This window comes from Cervus canadensis, chromosome 23 (genome assembly GCF_019320065.1).
Source record: "Cervus canadensis isolate Bull #8, Minnesota chromosome 23, ASM1932006v1, whole genome shotgun sequence".
Lineage (NCBI taxonomy): Eukaryota > Metazoa > Chordata > Mammalia > Artiodactyla > Cervidae > Cervus > Cervus canadensis.
This window is the reverse complement of record NC_057408.1, coordinates 6,361,953-6,388,142: the sequence shown is the minus strand read 5'-3', so window position 1 is coordinate 6,388,142 and position 26,190 is coordinate 6,361,953. Positions and strand designations below refer to the sequence as shown.

The following is a 26,190-nucleotide window of genomic DNA, read 5'->3' as shown; positions in this document are numbered from 1 at the left end:
TCTCACATCCATACATGACCACTGGAAAAACCATAGCCTTGATTAGACGGACCTTTGTTGGCAAAGTAATGTCTCTGCTTTTTAATATGCTATCTAGGTTGGTCATAACTTTCCTTCCAAGGAGTAAGCGTCTTTTAATTTCATGGCTGCAATCACCATCTGCAGTGATTTTGGAGTCCCCAAAAATAAAGTCTGACACTGTTTCCGCATCTATTTCCCATGAAGTAATGGGACCAGATGCCATTATCTTAGTTTTCTGAATGTTGAGCTTTAAGCCAACTTTTTCACTCTCCTCTTTCACTTTCATCAAGAGCCTTTTTAGTTCCTCTCCACTTTCTGCCATAAGGGTGGTGTCATCTGCATATCTGAGGTTATTGATATTTCTCCCAGCAATCTTGATTCCAGCTTGTGCTTCTTCCAGCCCAGCGTTTCTCATGATGTACTCTGCATATAAGTTAAATAAGCAGGGTGACAATATACAGCCTTGATGTACTCCTTTTCCTATTTGGAACCAGTCTGTTGTTCCATGCCCAGTTCTAATTATTGCTTCCTGGCCTGCATACAGGTTTCTCAAGAGACAGGTCAGATGGTCTGGTATTCCCATATCTTTCAGAATTTTCCACAGTTTATTGTGATCCACACACTCAAAGGCTTTGGCATAGTCAATAAAGCAGAAATAGATGTTTATCTGGAAATCTCTTGCTTTTTTGATGATCCAGTGGATGTTGGCAATTTGATCTCTGGTTCCTCTGCCTTTTCTAAAACCAGCTTGAACGTCTGGAAGTTCTCGGTTCATGTATTGCTGAAGCCTGGCTTGGAGAATTTTGAGCATTACTTTACTAGCGAGTGAGATGAGTACAATTGTGTGTTAGTTTGAGCAGTCTTTGGGATTGCCTTTCTTTGGGATTGGAATGAAAACTGACCTTTTCCAGTCCTGTGGCCACTGCTGAGTTTTCCAAATTTGCTGGCATATTGAGTGCAGCACTTTCACAGCATCATCTTTCAGGATTTGAAATAGCTCAACTGGAATTCCATCACCTCCACTAGTTTTGTTTGTAGTAATGCTATATAGCTATTATAATATATAACTATTATCTAATAATAAATGTATTAACTCTTATCATTATTACTATCATTATTATTGCAAATTCTTCATATTTCCTTTTCATATCAAATACTTCATATAGCCCTTGAACTATGTTTCTTAAGTAAACAAACCATCTTTTCTTTGCTTCTGTGGGAAATGTCTTTCTTTGATGTCTTACCAATTTCCTAGTAAGCATTTTAAAGAGAAATTGTATCGTGATGCCAAAGTGTTTGCTAGTAAAAAGGCATATGAAATTTTCTCCCTCATGAAACAGCTCATTGAATTTTATTTTGGAGGTTACTTTTTAAAATTTGTTTATTTAATATTTAAATTCTTGATTAATTTATTTATTTTTAATTGAAAGATAATTGCTTTACAAATTTGTGTTGTTTTCTGCCATACATCAACATGAATCAGCCATAGGTATACATATGTCCCCTCTCTCTTGAACCTCCCTCCCACCTAAATTTATTCTTTATTGGAGTTTTTAATCACTGTAGGTTGCAGAGAAAATCAGAGAAAATCTTATTATGATAAGAAATGTCAAAAAAATCAGAAGGCAGGACACAGAAAGATGGAGCAGCTAAGGAAGAGTGATGATCAGGAGGCCTGAGAGTGTCCTATAGAAGAGGAGTGGCCAGCCTCCAGGCACTTCAGAACCATCCGTGCCAGACCCTCACTATTCCAAGTGCAGTCTGTGAATGAACAGCCTCATAACATCTGACAAGCCCCATGAGACCTAATGAATCAGAATTTGCATTTCAGAAAGATCCCCAGGGGGTGGGCGGACACAGCAAAGTTCAAGAAGCACCAAGTTAGTCGACTGTTTAAAAATACTAATGTCCAGACATCTGCCCCACATCAAGAAAGTCAGATTCCTCAGGAGTGAGGCCTGGGTTTCAGTACTTTTTTAAAAAGCTCCTGGCAGCTGATTCTACTGTGCAGCTAGGGTTGGAAGACCTACAGGAGAGGAAGGCAGAACTGGGTGTGGCGGTCAGAACAGCATCCACCTGGTGGAGAAGGAAAGAACACGATTTGGAGTCCAAGGGTGAGCCTGAGTGTGTGCGCAGAGGGACAGAGAAGCCAGTTTGTCTCAACTACAAACAAGCCACCATTTGTAGTTGAGACAAGAGACAGTCAAGGGCGAGGAGGCTAGACTGTCAGCGGACAGATCGTGAGAGGCTTTGGGAAGTCTTAGTCACTCAGTCCTGTCCAGCTCCTTGTGACCCCGTGGACCCTAGCCCGCCAGGCTCCTCTATCCACGGAATCCTCTAGACAAGAATACTGGAGTATCCCCTTCTGCAGGGGATCTTCCTGACCCAGGGATCGAACCCAGGTCTCCTGCATTGCAGGCAGATTCTTTACCATCTGAGCCACCAGGGAAGCCCTAAAGGCATTTAGTGAGGTCCTTAGAACTAAACCTGCTCAGGCAGACTGTGAAGGGTTTACCAAGCCCTCACTTTTGTGTATCAGTCACTGTAGAGATTGGATTTGGCAGGGACAAGACACAGGACAAGAAGGCCAGTTACAAAGACAGTGGATAATTCTTGATAAGACGAAGGTCCTGGATCAGGCTAATGGTATTGAAGTTAGAGACAGGGGGACAGGTTCCAGAATTAGCAGAGGACTTAATGTGGGTAGACAGGGACTATACTAAGAAAACTGAAGAACAGGAATAATCAGTTACGGGGAAAAGTCTAGCATTCCAAAGAAGTAGCCTCGGGGAGGGAGGGATATAAAGGAGTCGGGGTACAAAGGGGACTTTTTAAAAAACTTTTTGGCCAACCCAATATATTGGAATATAGTTGATTAATAATGTTGTGTTAGTTTCAGGTGTACAACAAAGTGATTCAGTTATATGTATACAAGTACCTATTCCTTTCGAATTCTTTTCCCATTAAGGTTGTTACATAACATTGAGCAGAGTTCCCCGAGCTATACAGTAGGTTCTTGTTGGTTAGCCATGTGTACATGTCAATCTCAAACTCCCTAGCTGTCCCTCCCTCCCCTGGTAATCATTAGTTCCGGTCTCTAAGCCCATGAGTCTGTATTCTGTTTTGTAAGTAAGTTCATTTATATCATTGCTTTTTATACTCCACATATAAGTGATATCATATGATATTTCTCTTTCTCTGTCTGACATTTCACTTTGTATGACGATCTCTAGGTCCATCCATGTTGCTGCAAATGGCATTATTTCATTCTTTTTAGTGGCCGAGTAACATTCCATTGTATATAAGCACCACATCTTTATCCATTCTTCTGTCGATGGACATTTAGATGGCTTCCATGTCTTGGCTATGTAAACAGTGCTGTAATGAACATTGGGGTACATATATCCTTTTGAGTTATGCTTTTTCTGCAGGTATATACCCAGGAGTGGGGTTGCAGGATCTTATGGTAGTTTTGGTTTTCCATGGAACTTCCATACTGTTCTCCATAGGGGCTGTATCAGTTTACATTCTCACCAACAGAGTAGGATGGTGGGCAGGTGGGGGAGGTCAAAGTGTTAGTCGCTCAGTTGTGTCCGACTCTTTGCGATGCCATGAACTGTAGCCCACCAGGCTCCTCTGTCCATGGGATTTCCCAGGCAAGAATATTGGAGTGGGTTGCCGTTCCCTTCTCCAGAGGATCTTCTGGACCCACGGATCAAACCCATGTCTCACACATTGTAGGTGGGTTCTTTACCCTATGAGCCACCAGGGAATTGTGAGTCAGTAAGGATGGGGTGGGGTTGAGATGCTGTGTTTTGCTAAGGGTGTGCACTTTAAGTCTCAAAAAACTACTTGAAAGAATCAAACCTAGGAGCTGTATCTACAGGTATTTCCAGGCAGCAGCTAGAAATTTCTCCCAAAATGGTGCCTCAGTTCTCTGGCTACATTTCTCTTAACAGATTAAAGATCAGACCCATGAGCTTTTGGGAGTGAAGCGATGGTGTCCCACCTTTGGGCTCTGAAAGGCCTGGAGGTGGGAGAGGAACAGCAGAACATGGATGTGAGGTTTCCTTCCGAGGCAACTCTGATTCAAGGAGGAGGGTGTGGGGAGGGCCGATTTCTAAAGCCCCTTCCCTTGGTTCCTGCCTTCAACAACAGATTTTCTTGTCTCTCTGCGCTCTGAATTCCCCTCCATCTGCTGAAATCAGGATAAGTGCAGCCTTCATCCCTGCCATTTCTGGACTCTCTAGTCTTGTAATGCATTTAAAATGTGTTTATATAACAGCCTTCAGTCTAGCTTGCTACAACTGGAGGCAGGAGTCTGATAAGAGAGCTCCCCTAACTGCCCTCAGGTAGGGAAGAGAATTTTTGAAGAGCGCAAAGCACTCAGTTCAGTTCAGTCGCTCAGTCATGTCTGACTCTTTGTGACCTCATGGACTGCAGCACACCAGGCCTCCCTGTCCATCACCAACTCCTGGAGTTTACTCAAACTCATGTCCATTGAGTCGGTGATGCCATCCAACCATCTCATCCTCTGTCTTCCCCTTTTCCTCCCAACTTCAATCTTTCCCAGCATCAGGGTTTTTCCAGTGAGTCAGCTCTTCACATCAGGTGGCCAAAGTATTGGACCTTCAGCTTCAACATCAGTCCTTCCAATGAATATTCAGGACTGACTTCCTTTAGGATGGACTGGTTGGATCTCCTTGCAGTCCAAGGGACTCTCAAGTGTCTTCTCCAACACCACAGTTAAAAGCATCAATTCTTCGGTGCTCAGCTTTCTTTATAGTCCAACTCTCACATCCATACATGACTACTGAAAAAACCATGGTTTTGACTAGACGGACCTTTGTTGGCAAAGTAATGTCTCTGCTTTTTAATATGCTGTCTAGGTTGGTCATAGCTTTTCTTCCAAGGAGCAAGCATCTTTTAATTTTATGGCTGCAGTCACCATCTGCAGTGATTTTGGAGCCCCAAAAAATAAATGCTGTCACTGTTTCCATTGTTTCCCCCATCTATTTGCCATGAAGCGATGGGACCAGATGCCATGATATTAGTTTTCTGAAGGTTGAACTTTAAGCCAACTTTTTCACTCTCCTCTTTCACTTTCATCAAGAGGCTCTTTAGTTCTTCTTCGCAAAGCATTAAGGGAGCTCAATCAGCATAATTCTCCCCCAGCAGTCCTCCAAGTGAACTTCTTCTTGCACCATATCCAGGTTTGCTTCTGGCCAATCTCTTCTCCATCAGGGTTTACAATAGACTAGTACATTTTCCTGCTCGCACTTGTGAAGAGCTACATTAATCTCTTACCTTTGAAACTTCTTGGCTGAGCTTTCAAAGTCCTCCCTCACCCTCAGCCGTGTAACCTCACCTCCCACTGCACTCCCAGCTCAAGCTCACTGCTGTCATGAACAGGTTTTTTTGTTTATTTATTCTTGTTTGGGATTCTCTCCCTTGTCTAATCACTTCTCAAGGTGAAGCTTCAGGAAGCTCCCTCATCATCCTCTCTAGAGTTTCATTGCCTCCTACATGGAGCCGGCACTACCAGCTGAGAACTTCTGTCTGTCTGTCTGTCTGTCTTTTTTTAACTCCAAAAAGACTACAGATTTCTTGAAGGCAGGGATCAAGTCATCTTTATTTTGTATTCTGCATAGAAGCTGGTAGAGAGACAGGCCTGCATCAGTGGCCAGTACACGTTCTCTCATTTACTCCATTATCCCCCGTTGACAAAGCACCTATTTTTTAGTTGGTGAATTTGGTGCAGTGGCTTTTTAAGCAGCATGCAAGGTTTATGGTTTGCAAGGGCCACTAGAGTCAAAGGCAAAAATTTAAGAATTCGACTCTAAATCCAAACTTCTTTGTAAATTTTATGTCTTACCATATCCCTCTCCTTTATCCTCATACCCTGAATAATAGTGGAATTAGGAGTCACAGCAATAGCTATAGCAGTGGTAATAATAGCAGCACTGGTGGTGGTAATGGTGGTAGTGGTGGTAATAGTGGTGGTAGTAGTAGTAGTAAAGGTGTAACAGTAATAGCAATAACAATAGTGGTAGGTCCTACAGGGCTTCCCTGGTGGCTCAGATGGTAAAGAATCTGCCTGCAATGTGGGAGATCTGGGTTCAGTCCCTGGGTTGGGAAAATCCTCTGACGAAGGGAATGGCTACTGTTTCCAGTATTCTTGCCTGGAGAACCCCATGGACAGAGGATGGTGGTGGGCTACAGTCCATGAGGTCTCAAAGAGTTGGACACGACTGAGCTACTATCACATATGTACACAGTAGATCCTACCTGATCTGTCACTCCTCATTACCTTTCTGACCTCCCTTATCTTATCATTCTCCCCCTTGACCTCTACACTCCAAACAACTCATCTCCCTATAGTTAGTCCCTTGAACACACCAGGCATGCTTCTACTTCAGAACCTTTGAACTTGCTCCTCCCCAAACAGGCACATGGCTTACTCGCTCATCTCCTTCAGGACTTTTCTCAGAGGGAAGCTTCTTGATGATGCCTTCTGGACCATTCTATTTAAAATTACAAACCCTCCTATGCTGTTGTTGGGATTGGAAATTGGTGCAGCCACTATGGAGAACAGTATGAAGGTTCCTTAAACACTAAAAATAAAGCTACTATATGATCCTGCAGTTCCATCCCTGAAAATCATAATTGAAGAAGATACATGCATTCCAATGTTCATTGCAGCACTATTTACAATAGTCAAGACAAGTTCAATTCAGTCACTCAGTCGTGTCCAACTCTTTGCAACCCCATGGACTGTAACACACCAGGCCTCCCTGTCCATCACCAACTCCTGGAGTTTACTCAGACTCATGTCCATTGAGTCAGTGATGCCATCCAACCATCTCATCTTCTGTTGTCCCCTTCTCCTCTCACCTTCAATCTTTCCCAGCATCAGAGTCTTTTCCAGTGAGTCAGTTCTTCGCATCAAGTGGCCTGATTGCAAAAGTATTGGCATTTCAGCTTCAGCATCAGTCCTTCCAATGATTATTCAGGACTGATTTCCTTTAGGATGGACTGGTTGGATCTCCTTGCAGTCCAAGGGACTCTCAAGAGTCTTCTCCAACACCCCAGTTCAAAAGCATCAATTCTTTGGTGCTCAGTTTTCTTTATAGTCCAACTCTCACATCCGTATATGACTACTGGAAAAACCATAGCTTTGACTAGACAGACCTTTGTTGGCAAAGTAATGTCTCTGCTCTTTAATATGCTGTCTAGGTTGGTCATAACTTTTCTTCCAAGGAGCAAGCATCTTTTAATGAAATGAAAATAATGAATGGAAAAATAATAATAGCATTTATTTATAATGATAATTAATAGTTATTCCTAAGACCTTTAGATTCATTATTGCATTTACCCCTCATAACCTTATGAAATAAGCACTATTATAATCACACTTGACAAATGAAAAAACTAAGGATTAGCATTTCATTAATTTTTTCAAGATATTACAACTAGCAAATCAACTGGAATTCAAAGCTAGGGAGTCTGACTTCAAAACCTATTCTTTTAATCATAATAGTTTTGCTTTTCAAACCAAGATATTTATCATTTTTATTTATGAATTTTTGAACCATTTAGTAAAAAAAAAAAGTCTAGCTTCTCTAATTTTTAGGAAACCTATTGGCTTCACATTATGAATGAAGATGAAATTTCTTCCTACCTCCCTTTTCTCCTCTCTATTACCCAATTTTCTTTTCTGTTACTTTTTAAATTTCATGGCTTTATATGTATTGATAGCCTGTTACCTGATTAGCAGATTTAGACAGTATCTTTGGATCACCCACCATGGGAAATGAGAAAATCCATATACTTACATTACCCACCTTCTCATTCTCTGTTGCTGCTGCTGCTAAGTCACTTCAGTCATGTCCGACTCTGTACAACCCCACAGACGACAGCCCACCAGGCTCCTCTGTCCCTGGGATTCTCCAGGCAAGAGTACTGGAGTGGGTTGCCATTTTTCTCCAATGCATGCATGCATGCTAAGTCGCTTCAGTCATGTCCAACTCTGTGCGACCCTATGGACAGCAGCCCACCAGGCTCCTCTGTCCACAGGTTTCTCTAGGCAAGAATACTGGAGTGGGTTGCCATTTCCTTCTCCATCTCATTCCCTCTACGGTCTGAGGTTTTTAATTATTTTTGTATATTATCTTTCTTTGTAATGTTCACATTCTATTCTGAGCCATAATTGCCACTGCTGTTAGTTTTATTGTTGCATTTAGATAGATTCAATCCCTACTGCCAGTCCTTTTTGTTTTAGCTCTTCCACTGACCTTTTATACAGCTAAATTTTATCCTTTAGTAGTTTTTCAAGGTCTAATAGGAAATATGAACTATGTATTCCGCACTGTTACATACATCTGTGCAAACTGTGCACTGCACAGTTCCAGGGAACACCGTTCATATTACAGTCTATGGAATGCCGTATACATGTATACCATATGTGGCAGCTATGACTACATTCTTTTTTATTATTACTTTCTTATTGAAGTAGAGTTGATTCACAATGTCATGTTAGTTTCTGGTATACAGCAAAGTGATATAATGATTTAGTCGTGTGTGTGTGTGAGTATATATATATAGATATATACACACACATACATATACACATTTTCTTTTTTCATTAATGATTTATTACAGAATATTGAATACAATTTTCTATGCCAACATATATACACATATTCTTTTTTCATTATGGTTTATTATAGAATATGAAATACAGTTTCCTGTGCTATAAAGTAAGACTTTTTTGTTGATATATTTTATATATAGTGGTTTGTATCTGCTAATTTCAAGTTCCTAAATGACGACATTCTTCAGGTTCTGTCATATTTGAAAATATCTGTCAGTTTCTTATTTACTTTTGTGCAGTTTATCTGGGTATAACATTTTTTTTCTTTCCCTGAGGACTTTCCAATCATTGCTTTAATCATTACTGAAATATTTTCTATATTAACTAATACCTTGGAGAAGGGGGACACATGAAGCTGGCCTGTGTACCAAACTTGATCTTTATGGATTCTTAAAGGTTAAAGGATTAAGGTTTTGCTGGTCTGGTGGGTTAGAAATAGCATCTTATTAGTGGTAGTGTTAATGGATGTGTCCCTTATTATTCCTTTTATTATTTTATTATACATGTAAATATTAAAATTATATAATACTTGTTATGTGTAATTGTATATTTATATATTATATTATTCATATTATATTTTATATATTTGCTTACTATTAAAAACAAAGTAGACCATCCTTTCACATGTTAAAGCCCTTTTAATTTACTTTTCTGTGATCTGGCTGTTCATGACCTTTGTCTATTTTTCTATTGGCTTGTAGGTCTTTCTCTTGATGCTTTCTAGAAGTTCTTTATATATTAGAGAGATTAGGCCCTTGCAGATCAAGGCTTGCCTCCTCCAGGAAACTTTGCTTGAATTATATCCTAAGGGAGACTAACAGTGCCAGCAAAGAAACAGACACAAAAGGGGTTTGACTTGAGGGACATATAGTTTATTATGAAATCAACTATAGCAAAGGAAGGAACGGGTCAACCATCCGGATGCTTGGGACTTCTCATTGGGGACTGTGTTGTCTTTAGCTTGTGAGGGCTGGATTCTCTATGTGCCCTGGACAAGATGCTCTGAGCCTGCCAATTCCATAGCCCCCTTAAGGAGAGAGCAGCCAAAGTAATAATTTGCCTCTAAAGCCAGATCACACCCTCTACCCCCCGGCACCTGACTCCAAAAACAGCCCTCTGAAATCTGGCAAGTTTTACCAAACAGGGATGGCAGATAGTGGCTGGCGACTAACTGAACCAATCAGATTCTTTCATAACAAGTCTGATCATGGCACACACACACAGGTGGCCAACAGCGGAAGTAGAGAAGCGTGTGGAGAGAAGGACAGAAGAAGCAAACAGAAGCAGAGAGAGAGAGTATAGTTGAGGTGTGAATGTGGCCTTGATGTTAGGGGCAGGAACAGCCTTATGACCAGACCACAAAGGCAGTCACTGAGCCCCGAGGTCAGGAGAGCCACCCCGAATCCTGAACTGTGTTCCCAGTCTGTGGAGTCAGGGTAAGTGACCGGTATTTGTCAAAACACACCGCACGGTAAACTGAAGATTTATGTATTGCATTGTATATAAATTTGACCTCAAAAGGGACAAAAGAACCATAAACAAATATTGAACTTTAAAAATATTCACCTGACATGTTTGGTCTGATGGGTTCTGACACCTGCCATTTAATTCAAAATGCATCCAAATGAAGGTGGTGTGATAGATGGAAAAAGAGGAACAGATAGATGGATAGACATGTGATAAAGTAACCGCACTAAAATGTTAATGGTGGCATCTGAGTGGAAGGTGTGTGGATGTTCACTATAAAATCCTTTATACTTTTTTGCATTTTGAAAATGTTTGTCATAAAATCTTATAGGCAAAAGCTTTGGGGAATGGCTAACTCATGGAAAAGAAGGGAAATAGTCTATTACATCGAAATGAATCAACAGAGGAGAAAAAAGAAGACAGCAAAGAAATTAAATGAGAACCCCCCTCCAAAAAATAATGCTGGGTTCAGAGTGAATGGGCCCTGATCCTAAAAGAACAAAGATGGGGAGCTGTGAGGAGACAGCAATCAAAGGAAATATGTAGGTCTTAATAAAATTACATTTATATAGAAAAAGCACAATTTAGAAATACATAAAAGTAGTAAAATGAAAAACATTAAAGTCACAGTTGGTATGGCCCTGAGAGAGAAGAAACTGGATGTGATTTTAGTACAAGAAATAAAGTGTAATACCTAGAGAGAATTTTATTGTACATAAAGGGAGTGGGTTTTAGGCATCTTCCCACAAGCCAGTAATAGGAAAAGGAATCATGTAGAGGTGGAATTTTGTTTAATATACAAAATGAGTATGTTTGAAAGAAAGAGAACCTCAGCTGCCAGATGTGTATTTATAACACTGCGTATGAATGGGAGCCTGGGAATAATAATAAAATGTGTAACTGCCTCCGAAAAGTAATCTTTCCTCCATGCAAGAATATTTCAATTGTGTCTTTAAAAAAGACAGACATGTGAGAAGTCATCAGAGATCAATCTACAATAAACAGGGTCTCTGGCAGAATTTGGGAAGGCTAATTGAAGAATGCATGACAACTGGGCTACCCATCAAGTCAGAAATTAAACACATTTCGGCTATTTACAAATGATAGAGAGTCAATAAATATGTGGGTAGGAAAGACACCTATAAATATTATTATAAATAAACACCTATAAATATTATTATAATCCTGTAATAATGAATTTGGAAATCTTCTAAGCATTTGTGTCTAAATCTGTAAAATGGAAACAATTCTCAGAGTGTCTGACTCAATATAAATCCTCAGTAGGTGTTTCTACTTACTTATGAGAACACAAGTAAATAAAGATGTTTACTTACATCAGGCTTCTCTGATAGTTCAGTTGGTAAAGAAGGCGCCTGCAATGCAGGAGACCCCGGTTCGATACCCGGGTTGGGAGGATCCCCTGGAGAAAGGAAAGGCTACCCACTCCAGTATTCTGGCCTGGAGAACTCCACAGACTGTATAGTCATGGGCTCGCAATGAGTTGGACACAACTTTCACTTTCACTACTTATAGGAGCCTGGAACACCAGAAAGGGAAGTGGATCAGTAGAATTTTCTGGATTGTGAGAAAAAGATCTCTAATCTCTATGAAGTATAAGGTGTAGGATAAAGTTTTTCCAACATTCCATAGTAATCACTGAAATTAAAATATAGTATATTTGGGCAGAATTTGGAACGAGCTAGATTTTAGTAGACCAGGAGGGCATTTTTTTCAATGATTAAAGGAATGATGGAGAAGAGCTCCAAATGTCCTCTAAGATTTGAAAGAGTTGTGATACATGTTAAAATGGGCACAAATGGTGGGAAAAATGAAGTCACATGTTTGCTGCTGATTATAAAGTGACATGCGTGCATTCTTAGTGGCTTCATTCGTATCCGACTCTTTATGACCCCATGGACTACAGCCAGCCAGGCTCCTCTGTCCAGGGGATTCTCCAGGTAGCATACTGGAGTGGGTTGCTGTGCCTTCCTTCAGAGGATCTTCCCTCTCCAGGGATCGAACCCACATCTCTCATGTTTCATGCTTTGGCAGGCAGGTTTTTACCACTACTGCCATCTGGAAAGCCCTATAAAGTGACACAGGCTTTTTGTTAAAAATTCAGATAATACCAAATGTATAAGACAAAAAGTTAAGGACTCTACCTTCAATTAGGTATATCAGAATTTTAAAATAAAAGTAAATATTCCTCCTCTAACTCCCAGTATAGCTTTTAATCCATGAACTGGTCTATGAATTGGTCACACCAATTTTAATCCATGAAATAGATTCACCAATTCAATCAAACTTCTGGGCTGGGGCCCAAGCATCAGTATTTAAATCCTGCCCCCCACCCCCAGGTGATTCTAAAACACAGACAAGGTGGAGAGCCAGGGTTTAAGAACTACGGTTCTCCAAGGGCGGGCATCAGATCAGCAGCGTCAGGAACACCCAAGAACTTGTTAGAAATGCAAATTATTGGTCCCCACCCCTACCGCAGACCCACTGCAATGGGTGTTCTGAGACCAGTGAGAGGTAACTGTAGAGGGTGTATTGAACAGTCACTAAGATTTACATGACATTTCCACTGTAAGGGTGTAACTCATATGATAAGCAAGTATCATTTGTGATATAATTAAAATGCAACTTTATTTTTGCCTTTTACTTCCCCTTTAAAAGGGAGGAGTACATTTCCCCTGTTCCTTGATGAGAATACAGTCAGATCCAATGACCTTTCTGCTGGTTTGGAGGCAAAATCTCCCAATTCAGAAGTTATAAGACATGTTCAGGGTTAGACTTCTCTGTTGCCCTCCCAGACCTCTGAGAGGTGACATGATGTCCCCCATGGAGTGGCATGTGGGGAGAGACAAGAGGAAGGGGTAAGGAGGGGCAAGGAGGTTCCCCCGTGACCAACAGCTTCCGCTCTCGTGGCTGGTAGGTGAACATTAAAAGCCACCTCTTCCCCCACAGGTACTTTCTTGGACCCACTGGAGGCCACTGTGCTGGCCCCTCTGGCCACGCTCCCACAACATGGACCCTGCGTTCTGCTCCTCCAGGCACTGCTCCGCATCACCCATGGCCCCTTGCAGTGCCCACATGGACTCCATCAGGGAGTCTTCATCCACTCCTTACCTTCTCTAGATGCTAAATGGCATGAGCTCCACCAACCTCTGACTTCCAAGAAGTCCTCACGCTCCCTTCATCCCGCAAGTCCCCAGGAGTCAGGCAACCCACCTTCTTGCTGCTCCTGGTCCTCTGCGTCTTTCTCGGAGTGAATCAGGTCTCCCCCCACAAGTCAGCACTTCCAACTGCAGCAGTGCACACCAAGCTCTCTGAACGATCCCCTGGGAGTCACCTGCCACCAGGGAACCTCAGAGGGCGTGGAGGTTCACACTATGGCAACAGTCCTCACTCAAGAAAATCCCCCTGAAACTAACACAACGTTGTAAAGTAACTACACTTCAGTTGTTAAAGAAGAATAAAATAAAATTCCCTCACACATTCTCAGTCCTCTCCACCTCTTGATTCTTTTTATCATCTTAAAGCTGGTGAGAAAAAGTTTAGGAGATCATGAATCAGTTTGGGGACATTTTCTTTGTAAACTGTCCGTGTGCTGATATGGTGTTGGAATATGACATGTATCATGGCTTGAGGACTGAACAGAAGCTTCCATTTTCACATTCTGTTGCATGAGGAGGTTCTCGTGTGATCCAGAATAACCCAGTAAGGTGTGTGTCGTGATTGTCATTATTGTCCAAGGTCATGCATCTAGATAGAAGCAAGGAAGAGACATGGACTCAGATCTTCCAGCTCTGAAATGTCCTCTTTCAACTACCACATTAGATGGACTGAATTTGCTGAAACAGAAACTAGAGCTAATAAGAACAGAATATGTATAAATATCATTTATTAAGGCTGAGGTCCTGCTTGAATTGACAGCCCCTTGAGTACAGACCTGGAATGAGAGTGCTCCCTTAACATATTCAAGAACCAGAAAATGTAAATAAAATGATATCTTAGTTAAGCTTCCTTTGATTGGAAACAATCAAGGCCAACGTTTGAAGTAAATGGATATGTTCACTACTTTGGTTGTGGTGATGGTTTTATGGGTTTATACATACGTCAAAACTTAGTAAATTAATGCTTTTAAATGTGTACAGTTTGTTGTATGTAAATTTCACCTCAATAAATTGCTTTTTAAAACTCAAATAGCAAAAACAAAGTGGGTTAGTGTGGGATAGCAAAGATCCAATGTCAGGAATAAGGACACTCTGGGGTAACAGAAATGTGAAAATGTCAGAATGAGAATTAGGAACACAAAATGTGTTCCCACACAGGATCCCACACAGGATCCCACACAGGATCATGGGACTTCCCCAGTGGTCCAATGGTTAAGACTCTGCCTTCCAATGCAGGGGGTGCAGGTTCAATCCCTGGTCGGGGAGTTAAGATCCCACACTCCTCATGACAAGAAACAAAATCATAAAACAAGCCCAATGTTGTAATAAATTCAAAAAAGACTTTTAAAATGGTCCGCATTAAAAAAGCGAACTTTAAAAAATAAGTAAAACAGGTTCATCAGGCAAGTAAAAGGAGAAAGTGAAATATTTGGGATTTAGTGTTCCTGAGAGATCGATATTCAGTGTCCATGGAAGTTTTATTGCCTTTGTTCGGTGATTGGGAGTGTGTGCATGCTCAGTCATGTCTGACTCTTTACCACCATATGGACTATAGCCCACCAGGCTCCCCTGTCCCTGGAATTCTCCCTGCAAGAATACTGGAGTGGGTTGCCATGCCTTCCTCCAGGGGATCTTCCCAACACAGGATTGAGCCCATGTCACCGGCATCTCCTCATTGCAGGCAGATTCTTTACCACTAGCACCACCTGGGAAACCCCTTAGGTGGTAGGGAAAGAGCTGTCAATATTTAAATATATAATATGACGCATACTTTAAAACTTTTTCAAAGGTCCAAAGAGATCAAGTATACATTAGCACTTTGAAAAGTATAACATGTTAGACAAATATATAACAAATATATTAACAATATAAAATAGTATAGTTATTCCTGTTAAATTCAGCATTTCCCCAGCAGACACCTTCCAACTTCATGGGTAATTGAAAGTCCTGGACATCTTTCTCATTGACAGGTTGAGAAGTTTTCAAAATAGTCTTGAGTCTTAAATATGGAGATGACTGTATTGCCATAAACCTCTTTAAACCTGGCCTCTCCAGGGGCTGACCCCCTGCGTCCATCACCAGCAAGATTCCCAACTGATGGGAGTAGGAGTGGGCAGTGGGGAGCGGGGACATCTTGTGCCGCAGCTGTGTCGAGTTGACTTGGCTCGTCCAGCCATCTGTAACAGGGAAAACAAGCTTCCCACACACGGGCGTGAAGTCAACAGATGGAGAGTTGGGGATGGCTTCCGTCCTTCAGGGAGAGGCAGGGCCCGTGTCTTCTCTCTTAGAGCAAGCTTTCAGAAGGTTTGCAGGCTGTTGGGACACACTTTCCAGAAATTTCTTTAACCTTTCACAAGCCACAAACACATGTCCCCTGCCTGGCTAGTTCCAAGCAGGTGATGCTCAGTGGACAGCCACAATTCTTGTGTGACATCCAGGGGTCTCACTTGGCATCTTGCTCAACAGAGGAGGGGGCAACATCGGCCTGTGTCTCTAAGTGCCCAGGACATTGTCTGATACAGATCAGGGACTCAGAAAGCATTTCAAGAAGGAAGGGAGGGAGGGCGGGAGGAAAGAAAGAAAGAGATGAAACAAAGGAAGAATGGAATGAAAGAAAGAATGAAAGCAGAGAGGGAGGGAGCCAGACAGAAAGTAGAACTGAATAACTCTCCTGAGAGGAAGGCAGGGACTCTACAAAATGGCCGTAAGCAAACATGCACCAGCCCTCTAGGGAATGTGGGAGTTTTGCAAGCTGTTCTTCACCAACAGAGTTGGAACGCTTCGTGGGAATACAGAAACAGGGAACTTTCTGTGGTTCAGGTACTCTGCCCCTTCCCGGAGACCACACCTGACCTGAAGAGATGGGTTCCCGTGGCAGACACTATTGGCTACTCACCCAGTATCCATCCTTGCTTCTTCTTCAACTAAGAGAACATTGATTTATTCAGTAAATGTGCCAGCTTATCTCTTTCAGATTCCCTTGTTGGTAGGGAAGTAGCCATGGGACCTGTACTGATGTGCTCAGCCACTCAGTCATGTCCAACACTTCCGCCAGGCTCCTCTGTTCATAGGCTTCTCCAGGCAAGCACACTGGAGTGGGTTGCCATGCCCTCCTCCAGAGGATCTTCCCGACCCAGGAATTCAACCCCGTCTCCTGAATTGACAGGCGGCTTCTTTACCACTAGCACCACCTGGGAAACCCCAGCCATGTGACCCAGTTCTGTAAGTAGAAACCTACAGCATAGAGCTTCTCAGAAAGCATGTTTCCTCATTTAAAAAAGAAAAAGAAAGTCTTTCCCTTTTTACTATTCTTTATCCTCCCTTTCTTCCTGCCTGGAGTCAAATGTGATTTCTTTCAGTGAAAGAGTCATCTTGCTCTCCTGAGGCCAACAGCCACACACAACAGACAATAAGGCAGGAAGCATGAGAAAGACAGAGTCTCTGATAGCATTATGTATATTCTGCCTCAGTTCTAGACTGCCTTTCTCCAGACTTCTTTTTACATGAGAAAAACAAAATTTCTATTTGGTTCATCAGAATCGGGTTTGTGTTATAAGCTGTTAGGTATAAATATAACTAGTGAATCAGAAACACAACATGGACACCAGTTCTTCTGGAAACCCACCCACTGGGAGGAGAAACACAATGATGTCTCCTCAAGGGTGCACACCCACGAGTTAGAGTTCTTTTTATAAATCACAGACTCCCAGGCTCTAAGTAAGGGGGCTAAGAAAAGAACCGGGCCAGTTGCTGGAAGACCCCACAAAGGTTGGCATCACCAGGCTGCCATGGAGTCACTTGTCCGCCTGCCTGAAGACAGGACTGGCTCTATGGATGGGGATGGAGCTGTGGAGACACCAATGTAGTAAAAAGACAATTATTTAAAGAGACAGTGAGAAGGCTGAAACAAGTGTGGGGCCACTGGTTAGGCCTCCGGCAGAAAGGCAACAATGATTCTCATTGTTTCTACCAACATGGCAAAATGACAAGAGATGGTGAAATGACCTGTCACTGGCAAGAACCAGGACCTCCAATTCCAGCAACAACTTCCAAGCTAGAGAAGAAACAAACTGAGATAGAAGAATGGGATTTGTTGGAGTTTTGGACTTTATTGTTAATGGCCTGATCAAATATTTGGAGAACCAGACATCCAGGAAATATGGCAGATGCTCACGGCTGCCTACAAGCATCCATCCCCCAACCCTCTTCCTCGCTGGACAGTCCATCACACTGCAGATGTGGACATGTCATTCACCTGCTTTCCTAGCTTCCCCCGCAGCTGGGGCACGAGCCTATAACCCATCCATGGAACCTGAGCAGAAGTCCACTGAAGGGCTTCTCGACAAGCCTTTCCTTCTAAATAAGGCATCCTTCTTCACTTGACATAGGTTGGGATTGAGACTGTGACTCAAATTAATCTCGAATTAGGTTATATGTGGGTTAGCGGGTGAATATAGCTTTCCTCTCAGGACTTTGTGCACCTGTCAAATCACCAACAAAAGCCTTAAGTCATCATTTTAGAGGAAGACAGGCTTCTCCAGCGTCTATAAAGCAAGAAACATTCTCAAAACCTTCCCAGGTGCACCCAGCGGGTTCTGGCAGTCAGGGTAGGACAAAGGAGAGCAGCAAAGTGACTCCACCGCTGGACGAGCGGGATTCATTTCACTTCCGGAAGTGGAATGGCAGCTAGTGCAAATTCCCAGTTGTCTGGATTGAGCACTCCTGCTGACAGTATGCTCCCCAGGGCCTATTGTGAGGGAATGGGGTCAGGGGCTGCTGCCTTCTCCCCTGGGAAGCCTCACCTGGTGTCCCTGTTCCATTTCAAGTGCCTGGGAACCACCCGCTACTGATAAGCCTGGTTTCCTTGATGGCCGCCCTCAGTGGCCACAGGGATGCTCTGGAGAGAGAGGGAAGGGGTCTCTCCTGACCTGCAGGCCTGGCTTTCTCCTGTCACTCACTAGCCAGCATCCTTCACGGCTCTTCTCCAGCGTTCCCATCTCCCTCACCTCAGAGCTGTCACCAGTGTCAGCTTTTCACGCACTGAGGGAAGCAAGACCACGAATGCATGTCCATGTCAGAGGCATATTTGACAAGACCCCAAGTAGTACAACCAGCTTGCTTTGTCCCTGACTTGTAATCACACTTTTATAGGCCTGAGAGGGAATTCACTAGAAAGGGTCCATCAGGGAAAATGGTTCACTGAGCCGTGTGGATCATAAAGGCAGTAGACTAGATGTCGTGTTCATCATGCAGGCAGCCTCCCAGAAAGCCAGTTTGAATTACTTTATCATATGCATATCCCTGAATCCGTTCTAGTGAACAAAAAGGGAATAATTTGTAAGCTAAATTTAACTATTGAGAGTACCAAATTACTAGTAATATCCCTCACGTCTCTATCAAGAACAGCCTTAGAGGAGGACGCTCTTTAAATACGTCACCCTCAACCTTTCCTCCAGACTGATCACGTGCGGGGAGGGCGGGGTATTCTCTGCAGGTGCCTTCATGGACTTCATGTCAACTCAAGTCCTGCAGACTCACTGGACATCTCCCCTCTGCTCAGCACTGAGGAACCTGCTGGGGGAACTTCATAAGAAGGGTCTGCCCCCATGAAACTGAAGCTCCTTTCGGGACAGGACTTTTGAGCAGAAAAGTGTCAAAGAATGACTACAGGCAGCCCTGAGGTCCAGATGGAAGACCTAAATGTGAGTGTCTGATGAATCCCCTTGTCTCCCAGCCATTTGGGGCACCCATGTCCTCAGAGACCCAGAGGTGACCGTCACCTTGATAAAGCCACTCTCTTTGTCGCTGATGCTGCTCCCTCAACACAGTGTGACCTTTCTCCCCCTTCCTCTGTAGGACCACCCCGTCAAGGGCCACCTCCTCCACAACATTCCCAGTAGCCCCAGTCAGAATGAATGGCTCTTTCCACCGGACTCTCCACTGAGGGCCTCTTACACCTCAAACCAGGAGCTCCTTACTATGGTTTAGTGAGCAGAAGAAGAAGTCAGAGGTGGATCTTTATTTATGTCTATTACACTTGCAAGGAGATCCAACCAGTCCATGCTAAAGGAAATCAGTCCTGAATATTCCTTGGAAGGACTGATGTTGAAGCTGAAGCTCTAATACTTTGGCCACCTGATGCAAAGAGCTGACTCATTTGAAAAGACCCTGATGCTGGGAATGATTGAAGGCAGAGGAGAAGGGGACAACAGAGGGTGAGATGGTTGGATGACATCACTGACTCAATGGATGAGTTTGAGTGAACTCCAGGAGTTGATGATGGACAGGGAGGACTGGCGTGCTGCAGTCCATGGGGTCACAAACAGCCAGACACAACTGAGCGACTGAACTGAACTGAACACTAGTAATATATATCTTTATGGTAAAGGAAAAGAGAGGGAGAGGTAAAATAAAGAAAGAAAGAAAACAAAACCTTTAAAAACTAATACACACAAACAAAATTTAACTGCATTTCTACCCCTTAGACTAACAGATGTCAATATTTTGGTAAGCCTTCTTTCTAGATGTTTTTCTACATGCATATAGATAGAGATAGAGGTGTAGATGTAAGTATAAATATGGAAAGATATAAGGCTTCTATTTTTAAAAAATGAAATAATACTGCATGATGCAGTTTTGTGAATTGCTTACTTCCTTCGGCAAGGAATCCAGAGCCTCTTTCCATGTCAAAAAATTCCTTCTAATGTCAGACAGGTCAGCGATTCAGCCTCACGCCCATGCCATTTTCTCCCTCGATTAGATACAGAAAAAGAAGCCACCAAATATGAAGATGGACTCCCTCCCGAGCTGTGCCCTCCTGGGAGAGACTGATCCCACAGCATCATACACAGGCAGCCCACAGCTCAGCACCTGTGCACACACCCAGCCCCGAAAATAGGGGCTTGGGAAACCCAGTCCCTCTCTTACCTTCTGCTCTGGCCTCAGCAAGGTTTGAATCAAGCAACCACAGGCAAGTCTCAAAGATCAAGGGGTCCGTGCCTCATTGCAGGGGGCTTCCCAGGTGCCGCCCAGTGGTAAAGAAACCTCCTACCAATGCAGGAGACATGAGTCGCAGGTTCGATCCCTGGGTTGGGAAGATCCCCTGGCGGAGGGCATGGCAACCCACTCCAGTATTCTTGCCTGGAGAATCCCATGGACAGAAGAGCCTGGCAGGGTACAGTTAGTTCATAGGGTCGCAAAGAGTCAGACACGACTGAAGCGACTTAGCACGTACAGGTAGAAAACAAATGGCTGCTGGGGACAGTACATCTACATAAACCAGCCCTGAATCAGGGAACAGAAGGGTTTTTTTTTTAATATTTACTTACATATCTATTTATCTGGCTGTATCAGGTCTCAGTTGTGGCACACAGGATCTTTGATCTTCATTGCAGCACATGGGATCTAGTTCCCTGACCAGGGATCGAACCTGGGTCCCTTGCATTGAGAGCACAGAGTCTTAGCCACTGGACCACCAGAGAAGTCCCAGGGAGCAGGGTTTAGAGGAAAGTGGCCCCAAATCTTCAACATCATGTTTACTAACTTCAGAGAATTCTGTGATAAAAAACATGTATACATGTTTGCTTATCTATTTTTAATTTACCTAAATCTGATTGTCATACATTTAGGATGTTTCTTTATTAGGAGTATATTAAAATGAATCACTGTGAGCATATTTGCCAGACTCTGTGCACTATCATGAATATTTCCTGAAGATAAATTTCCAGAGGTAGAATGGCTGAGTTTAAAAGAATTGTATTTTTAAGGCTTTTAAAATAGCCAAACCAAAATGCCCAAGGTTGTAGCAATTTAAAGTTGTGTTTCAACAAGCTCAAAAGGAATGGCCTCCACTACAAATTAAGGAGGGCTTCACAGAGGAAGTGGAATTTCAGCCCAGTGGAGATGGAAAGTCAGGCCAGAAAGAAACAACAGCCCAAGTAAAGACACAGTGAGGGAAGCGCTTCTAGGAACCACTGAGCTCCATTTAGCGGAGGGTGGATAGCCTGAGCAGGAGGAACAGAAGATAAAGGCCCGCAGGAGGGCTGAGACCAAACTGGAGATGTGAATGCCTGGCCAAGGGGCAGGGAGTTTTATCAACCACATCTGAGCAAGGAAAACGCAGTCAGATACGATCAGCTATAAATTGCCCAAAGCTATGTTTATTCAGAGATTATACAGCTAACCAAGAAAGACAAGAAAGATGTAAATTGCCTATTGTGGCTTGAAATAATAACACTAATTCTTACCATCAATGTGGGCAGACTTCCGTTTGTCTATGGATTGTGCAGCATAATAAAGGATATGCATGTGGTCCTACATGTGTCGTTTCAATGTGAGAATTTTATTTGCTTACAACCCAGAAAACTTTTGGAGAAGGCAATGGCAACCCACTCCGGTACTCTTGCCTGGAAAATCCTATGGACAGAGGAGCCTGGTGGGCTGCAGTCCATGGGGTCGCACAGAGTCTGACACGACTGCAGCAACTTAGCAGCAGCAGCAGCAAAAAGCCTTATATGTGCTCCATCTTTGCAGTTTTTCGGTATAACTTTGTGAGCTGCTCTCCTCCAAGATTTCTAGGCAGAAGGAAGAGTAGGTGTTTCTTCTGCACCCAGATCCTCAAATGCATCTGGGGAGCTTCTGCCCTCATTTCTATCCCCTGGTTTCAACCCCACAGGTGGGTCGAGTCAATGCCCCTCCCTATCTCTCTCCATCTCCTGAGCTCCTCCTAGCCCAGGAGGCATTCTTATTGTCTCTTTGTGGGATGGGAAACCACCTTATGTCACAGCCTACCTCATTCCCTGTTCTACTGTTCACCTGCATAAATGCCAAACTCTAGTCCTCCAGCTTTGGCTCCCGGAGAACACACAAACCTCACTTCTCTCAAAGAATCTGACTCCTCACGCTAAAACCCTGCAGATGGAAATCACAGCTGTTGTCTTTGATGTGCACTTTGAGAGCCTATCTTGGAAGCCGGGAACTGAAAGTCGTCTCTACTCTTCAGCTAGATACTGCAAAGCTCCCTGTGTCACAGGAATTGAACTTTGCCTCAAAAGAGGTCTGGTCTTTGCCCTTGGCTCCTGGGGTGCTTACCTCTAAACCTGGAATGTCCTGCCTTATAGGAATGTCCCTGCCTGTCCAGAGGCATTGGACCACACCAGACATGTGATTTATGGAGGGGGTTTTGAGGCAAGTGCTGTCAGCTCAGTTTCTGAAGGAGCTGGAGCCTGAGGTCAGCCATGTGAGCCATCATGAGCCATGGAACCCAAACAAAAACTCTGGACACCAAGGCTCAGGTGAACATTCTTGGTTGGCAATCCCCCACATTCATTATCACACAGCCTTGGCAGAAGAGTAACCCTGTCCATGACAGTGGGGGAGGATGACCAAAGACTCTACACCTGGGACTTTTCTGGACTCTCCCTCCCACCTGTTCCCATGGTAGGTCTTAACCTGCATCTTTCCCCTGTAATAGACCATAATGGAGAGCATAACAGCTTTCAGTGGGATCTGTGAGTACTCGAGAGGTATTAAACCCGTGGATGGTCTTGGGAACCCTTGAACTTGCAGTGGGTGTGAACTTCAGTCAGAAGTGAGTGTGGTCTTGGGAACTGTTTCTCTAAATCTGCACCCCCAATTCAGTGGTTGCCTCAACCTTACTGGAAAGAGAGGGTTGCAGAGCAACCAAAGTTACCAGCAAGGAGAATTATCCCAGATAATATATCAAAATATTGTCCCAACAGTTCAGTTCAGTTCAGTTCGGTCACTCAGTCATGTCCGACTCTTTGCGACCCCATGGACTGCAACACGCCAAGCCTCCCTGTCCATCACCAACTCCCAGAGTTTACCCAAACTCATGTCCATTGAGTTGATGATAACATCCAACCATCTCATCCTCTGTCGTCCCCTTCTCCTCCCACCTTCAATCTTTCCCAGGGTCTTTTTCAATGAGCCAGTTCTTCGCATCAGGTGGCGAAATTATTGGAGTTTCAGCTTCAACATCAGTTCTTCCAATAATATCCAGGTCTGATCTCCTTTAGGATGGACTGGTTGGATCTCCTCGCAGTCCAAGGGACTGTCAAGTGTCTTCTCCAACACCACAGTTCAAAAGCATCAATTCTTCGGTGCTCAGCTTTCTTTATAGTCCAACTCTCACATCCATCACACATGTCTAAAAAGGAAATGAACACAGTGTGGCCATACGTGGTAAGCACTAATAGTGAGCTGCATACCCTGAGTGGTACTGAATTCGGAAAGGGAACATGGTGGGTGGAAGAGATTAGAGAAGGCTTCATGGATTTCGTGGAACTTGAGCTGAGATCTTAAGAATGTAGAGAAATCAAGCAGTCAGAGCAAAGAAGAACATTCCAGGTAGGAAAGAATGATTTATATCAGCTTACCAAATTGGCATAGCATTGAGAATCTGGGGAGGAAAGGCTGAAAGAGAAAATTAGGGAGTTATTAGCTGTGAAAGATTCCTGATGTTATTTATCTCCCTGAATGCCCTCATTAGCTGATCACTATAACAATCTTTTCAAAATCCCAACAATCACTTTGCTAATTTGGAACACAGAAGCCAGGGTCCTATTCTTGATTCTTCTTTGATCTTTTCCACATAGGCCACAATAAATACACATATGAAAGAGCAGACAGACCGTGGGAAAAAAGGGGTGTTGGTGAAGACCTCAGTGGCATCAACACTTACAAGAGAGCACTGGCAATTAACAAGGCTGCTTCACTGCCCAACTCGAGGAGGTGTCATTGACAGGGGATGGAGGAGAACAGTGTCCCCTGAAGTTGTGTGATGCTCTTAAACCCTCATGAGTAAGGAAGAGCTTTGAGGCTGCAGGTCCGATAAGAGATCACTGGCTCTGATAAGAGAAATTACAAAACGTGAACACTCATACTGGGACCATAAAATAATTAAGGCTAAGTGACCACACACACACACATATATACACACAGCCCAAGCGACAATTAGAGCTATTAACCAGTGTAACTTTGTGGAGGCACAGACGTCAATAAAAGCAAAGACCTATTGTTTAGAGGAGGTGATCAGAAGGCCAATAAAGCTCCTCTCTTCAGTTCAGCCTAGTGCTGAGAGCAGCCATCAACCAGGGTACTCAGCGGCATGAGAATTCAGAAGCAATAAACCTGAGCTTCTCAATATTCCCACCTACCCATCTTAGTCAGTTCAGTTGATATAACAGAACACTCTAGACTGAGTGGTTTATAAGCCACAGAAATTTGTATCTCAAAGTTCTGGAGGCTGGAAAGTCTAAGATCAAAGTGTCGGCAGATTTCATATCTGGTGAGAAACCTCTCCTTGGTTCACTGATGGATTTCTTCTCACTGTGTGCTCATATGGCAGAAGGGGTGAGAGAGTTCTCTAGGGTCTTCTTAATAAGGACCCAAATCTCACTCATGAGAAACAACATAATCACTTCTCAAAGACCCTACCTCTTAATGCCATCAGATTGAAGGTTAAAATTCCAACATGTGAATTTCTTAAATTTATTTTTAATTGGAGGATAATTGTTTTATAATGCTGTGTTGGTTTCTGCCATACAACAATGTGAATGGGCCATTAATATATGTATCCGTATGCCCCCCCCCGCCCTGAGCCTCCCTCCTACCCTCCACCCCATCCCACCCCTCTAGGCTGTCACAGAGCACTGGGTTGAGCTCCCAGTGTTATACAACAACTTCCCACTAGTTGCCTATTTTACATACGGTAGTGTACCAACATATGAATTTTAAGGGGCCATGAGCATTCAATGCATTGCACCACCCCACATAGGTAACTGGACCTTTTGCCATCCTCAGAAACCACGCCATGTAGATATCTGAACCTTTTGTTTCCTCAAAAACACTGCAGAAAATTGAATTTTCCCTTTCAACATGGCTCATTACATTTTTAGGGAGATCGTGAACACCTCTCTGAGAATTTGGTAAAAAGCCTGAGCTCTTACCCCAGAAATACACACAGAGAGAGTTTTGTGCAGAATAGATTCTGAAGCCCATCTCTGAAATCCTGCTGCCTCACAAAATCAAATGCGATCTGCTACTCAATTTAGACAGCCCTTTCCTTATTAATACTCAGCATTACCTCTGTCAGGAGATTTGAATTTTAACTAGGTCATAAGGTCACTGTGGTAATTTACTTTTTAAAGACTTTTAAGACTATGAACTATGTAATGTGTAAAAGGTGATTCATTATCATATGAAAAACCCTGAACAAGACTCAACAGTTCAGAGGTGGCTGCTTAAGCCCCTCAGACATTGTGACTTAAATCTACTTCACAGGTTTGTTAAATAGCATAAAGGATGTTAGGTATAATTTATTTGGGGTGAAATAAGTGGTATTCGAGAAATAAAAATTATCCAGTCTCCTCGGAGAAGGAAATGACAACCCACTCCATTATTCTTGCCTGGAGAATCCCCAAGGACAGAGGAACCTAGCGAGCTACGGTACATGGGGTCGCAAAGAGTCGGACACAACTGAGTGACTTCATGTTCACATTGAAGACATTAATGCTAATTTAAATAAGCCAGACCCAAAAGGACAAATACCGTATGGTTCTCTGTATTAGGTACACAGAGCAGTCAAACTGGTAGAAATAGACAGTCGAATCATGATTGTCAGGGCTGGGGGTGGGGGGCGGTTGGGGAGAATGTTGAATGCTTAATGGGTACAGAGTTTCAGTTTCAGATGATGAAAAAGTGCTGGAGATGATGGTGGTAATGGTTATACAACAATGTGAGCATACTTAATGCCATGGAACTGTAGCACTGAAAAATGATTAAAATAGGAAAAAAATCTATGTTATGCATATTCTACTAAATTTTTCTAGAAATTATCCACACCCTTCCATA

At 43.1% G+C, this 26,190-nt stretch overlaps 1 non-coding gene and 1 pseudogene across 1 annotated transcript; one reads left to right on the top strand and one right to left on the bottom strand.

The window, feature by feature from the left end:
- Nucleotides 1-26,190, top strand: part of LOC122425372 — a 108,119-nt pseudogene that overhangs the window by 62,529 nt on the left and 19,400 nt on the right.
- Nucleotides 20,726-20,798, bottom strand: TRNAE-CUC. Its single transcript has one exon. It is a non-coding gene; the product is annotated as a tRNA-Glu (tRNA).